General features: G+C 32.4%; 1 pseudogene; it reads right to left on the bottom strand.

Annotated features, from left to right (window-relative positions):
- Positions 1-2,201: 2,201 nt before the first annotated feature.
- Positions 2,202-4,265, bottom strand: LOC112721192 (probable ribose-5-phosphate isomerase 3, chloroplastic; annotated as a pseudogene).
- Between the last annotated feature and the right edge of the window lie 577 nt (positions 4,266-4,842).

Below are 4,842 nucleotides of genomic sequence, written 5' to 3' on the forward strand. Positions count from 1 at the left end.
TACATATATGAAAGGAATTAATTCACCAATAAGCTTAGCAATCTGTGACAAAAGAATTACTGATGACCCAATAGATCAAATAATCGGAATTGTTCATGGAAACTTGGCAAATGTAAATGTTAAATTCAACACCCATCTTGGATATGCTATACCTTTATCAACTGAAAACCTTGGTAGATCTATAAGTTTGGCCTATAAATTTCACAGAAAGAATCTAATGGAACAAGATGATGAACCATTTTCGATTACATATGCTATAAATTATGCTTTAACAAATAGCCATCATAGTATAATATTTAAAAACAGAGAAAGAATTTATGTCGATGAATTATTTCAGAAAATTGTAAAAACAGAAATACCAAAATATAAAGCTATTGAAAACCCAGTTCTATTATTAAAAGAACCATCAGGAAAATTAGTTTCATCGAATTTTCAAATAAGAGAATCTAAAATTAATAGCCCTTTAAGTTTATCTAAGTTAAAAATTAAAGAAGAAAATTCTGAAATAAAAGAATTAACAAAAAAGGTCGAAAAGTTAAATGAAACTCTAAATACTAAATTATGACAATAAATAAAGAAGAAATATATGTAACTTATCAAGACAAGAAACAAGAGCTCTTTGAAAGAAAAAATCGTTTAAATTATTTACAGTTTTCTGAAATAAATCAAAGAGCATTTAAAGCTCTAAAAATAATCTATGACAAGTTGAAAAGAGAAGTTGAAGAGCTAGAAAAATTAATAGAATCTCTAGAAAATAGTGATGAATCGATGATAGAATTTGCAGAAATTTTAAGATAAATAATGAAGCATACAAAGATTGAAAAACCAGAAAATAAAATAAAAAGAAAAAGGGCGAAAAAATTAAAAAGTAAAATAAAGGAGTATAAAAGGGAATTAAATAATTTTCAGTTCGAAATTAATGACCTTATAATAAAAAGGATAGAAATAAGAATAAATATAAATAAGTTGGAGTTAAACTTAAAAAATTTATAATAAATGCCTGAAAAATAATATTATGACTTAAAAGAATTAAAATTGTTGAAAGAAAAAATGGAGAACGAAGTCGAAAAATTAAAAAGATATTTAGAAACAACAAAAAGTGTAGAAATAAAAGAAGTTTTTGAGGATTTGAGAAATTATATTAAAGAAAAAGACAAACAGATAAAAGATTTTATATACAATAATCCATGCAAAAAAGAATATTATAAACTAAAACAAGATTGAAAAATGAAATCAGAATTATAAAAACTAGTAATAGTAGAAATAGTCAATACTTTTATAAATTTATATGAAAGAGTTAATAGAAATTTTGAAAAAGAAATTAAAAGAAAAAACGACTTTTAAAAATTGGTATCAGAGCCAGGTTAACGATTAAGGGTAACACTTTCTCTTTAAGCAACACTTTTTAGTGACACGCTTTTCAGCCATAAAAGACAAAAATCTGTATATATCCATTTGTACACTAGATGGACCCATAAAAATTATTACGCATGCAAATTAAAGGTTAATATAAACGAATTTGGATCCTCTAAAGTTTGAATTTCACTTTAGAGAGTAAAGTGTGATCTCTTCCCCTTGAATAGTTTCTCTTTCATATTTATTATTGGTCCCACCTATGAAATCAATGGTGAGAGATCACACTTTATTCTCTAAAGTGAAATTCAAACTTTAGAGGATCTAAATCCAATATAAACAAATACGTAATAGGACTCAATAATCTAAATTCCTCATCATTATAACGTTTACAGCGCATTCATAAGGTTTGATTCTTAAGAAGAAGAAATTGAAAAGTCCGTTGCATATCTACCATAAATGCTGTCGTCTTATAGAGAGACCCGGACTAAGACATGCATTTTCTTTTAACCATATTGACACTAAAGTGGATTTTTCCGATAGAGTACGCTAGAAAATCAATTAAGGTCCAGCTAATTTTTACCAATTTTTTAATGAATTAGATCTCAAAACTAGTCTTTTAATAATGATAAGTTAATATATATGAATATTTCTTCTGCTAAATATTATGGTCTTTTATTTTCATACTAAATAAATATTTTTTAATGTATTTTTTAAATTTTTTGTATTACAAATATGGATATTTCTATTTTTTTAAGAATTATATGGTTTTTTTTCAAATCCTATAGCTAGACATTTCTTTTGTCAAGTATTAGGATTTTTTTTAATATTAAATGAATGTTTTTTTTTTATATATTTTTGCAATTGTTCAAAAACAGCCCGTGCTCCACCACTCCTTTCTTGAACAATTCTTGAAACTGAACCAGATTGTACTTTCCGCAAAACTGCACCACCTCCATTGGCATCGCAAGGTCGCTCCTCCGAGTCCTGACACGAATTTTGTTTCATCGACCACCACAATGAACTTGTCGAAGGTGGCCTTCAGCAGGGAAGAGCGCCGCCGCAGCCTTTTACAAGGTTGAGGTCGGGTCCACCTCATCGGCGTCGTCGATGACAAGATCGAGGCGGGAATTGTCGTCGAGGACAAAGAGCGGGATTCCGAGAGAACGTGCATGTTCCTTAATGGGCTTGAAGGTAGGGACGCCGATGATGTTGGAGAGAGTTGACCGGTGGAGAGAAGATGACCAAGCTTGGCAACAACGAAGTAACAGTGGAGCCGGTGCCGAGGCCAAGGACCATGCCGGACTTGACGTACTCGACGACTTTGTTGGCAGCAAACTTCTTGAGGTCGTCTTGCGTGAGGGCAGGGGGTAGAGAGGGCCTGACGGTGAGGGAGAGAATCTGTGTTGTTGTTGGGGTGTGTAGGTTAATATGGAAGAGATGGAGAAAGTTTTTATAGTTTTTAATTAGATTTACTTAATCAGTTTCTAATTATTTAAATTTTGAATTTAAAATTAATTATTAATAATTATAATTAATTGAGTTGTTCAATTCTTAGTTAGTTACACACTTGGTTTCCTATACTTTTCCTTCTCGATAAAAAGACATTTCGACTGCTAATTGTTATAACTATAGAAATAATATTTCAACTACAGAAATAGAGATGGGCAAGCTAAAATCGAAAAGAAGATGATGTGAAGAACATCGAAACCGAAAAGTATTTATTGTCCTTTCTTGAACATCAAGACTTATTCTTCGACCTTCAAGTTGAGTGAAAAACAATGGTGCAAAAATTGAGGAGCAAGTTGAAGAAAACATAGAACTTGAAGATAAAAAAAAACGTGAATATCAAAATTTGAGAGTCAAGATTTTTCATAGTCAAGGCAAGGTCATGACTTGAGAAAAAGGAAGAAGTAAGATCGTGGGTTAGATTTTTTATGATAAGTTTATCTTCATGGTTTATAAATAAGAGAAGCTCAGACAAGTTCTGGAACTTCAATAAAAAAACACTAGATCATCACACAAAAACTCTGCAAAAATTTTCAGTCCATGCAACACAACAAAAAATCATGGAGTGCAAGTGCATGTGAGGTTAGGAGTATACTTTTATTTTATTTTTCTTTTTTTCTTTTTGTTTTATTTCATTTTTTTTCATTTCTTTGCTTTAAGTATTTCATTGTTATTTTGCTTTTTTTTCAATTTCAAATTTACTCTTTTATTTATTTAAAGCTTTCATTTATTTTTTGTACTTCTTTTTATTTGCTACAATTTATCACCAATATTCCAACGCAGTTTGTTTTTACACAAACATTCGACACAAATTCTAAGTAATTTCCGGGTTGAGCCCACTCTTTTTCAGGAGTCGTATATGCTCCCTGAACTAAGATCTTGATACAAGTTTGATTCAAACCTTGTTGAGGTTATCAAAAATCAAGTGAAATAAATTGGCACGTCCGGTGAGACCCTGAGTTAAGTAACGTGTCAAAATTTGTATGCGATTACGCAATGGCAAGTTAATAATGTCTGATAGAGCCTCTAGTTTGACGGATACGTCAAATAATGACTCTAGTGAAAATACAAGAGGCCCAGAGACAGAGGCTGGCCCATCAAATCGAACGACAAACTCTGTTATCACAGAAAAAATTTCGTCAACTATGCCCGCTATATGGCCCCTATATGGGTTGCCCCCAAATTACTCCCTACCATTGGAGAATCCCAACATGGGATAGATAGGAGGTACAACAACTTCAAGGAACAATCCTTGTATATAATCCCACGCCAATGGGTATGCCAGCCAATTATAGCCCTAATATGGAAAATTATAATGTTTATCAGTACTTGATGAATAATTCCCCATATTTAGGGTCAGTGTCCATGTCCCTGCAACATAATATAGTGATGTCAAATGTCATTTCGACACAATTCACAGGGACAACTCTAGTAAGGTTGTTAGTTGGTGAAGGACGTGCCTCTATATTTCCAGAGGTGTCAAGACAAGTTCCTGTCAAAACCACGTCTCCTAACGCGGTCAAATTTTTGGCTGTGTTTAGACAACAAATTGAGGATAACCATCATGATTTATTCAATATGCTTACATAGCAGATGGCTATCGTTTTAAATTCTATAATGAAAAATAATAATGCAAGGATAGAGCAGATAGCTCGATGTATCGATGATATTGAAAAAGTAGTCAATCGACTGTTTGTACCACAAATAGGGGAAATCCATGCAAAAAAAAAATTTCAAGCAATTCTAAATAGAGTACATGGTTGAAATAGGGTTTTAAACAATGTTAGAGTAGACAATGCTGCTCAAGCTTATTGTTAGAATATAACTGTTCCGAGGGTTACCTGAAACTGGAGGTCGATCTCGGATGAGATTTCCTGTACTGGTCAGAGATAGCGTGTCCGGCCGGCCTGTGGCGGCCAGAGCTGTTGTGTCCGACTTGTTGGACTTGCTGCACTGCTGATCCTTGGCCACCGGAGGGTG

This window comes from Arachis hypogaea, chromosome 11 (genome assembly GCF_003086295.3).
Source record: "Arachis hypogaea cultivar Tifrunner chromosome 11, arahy.Tifrunner.gnm2.J5K5, whole genome shotgun sequence".
In the NCBI taxonomy this organism is placed as follows: domain Eukaryota; kingdom Viridiplantae; phylum Streptophyta; class Magnoliopsida; order Fabales; family Fabaceae; genus Arachis; species Arachis hypogaea.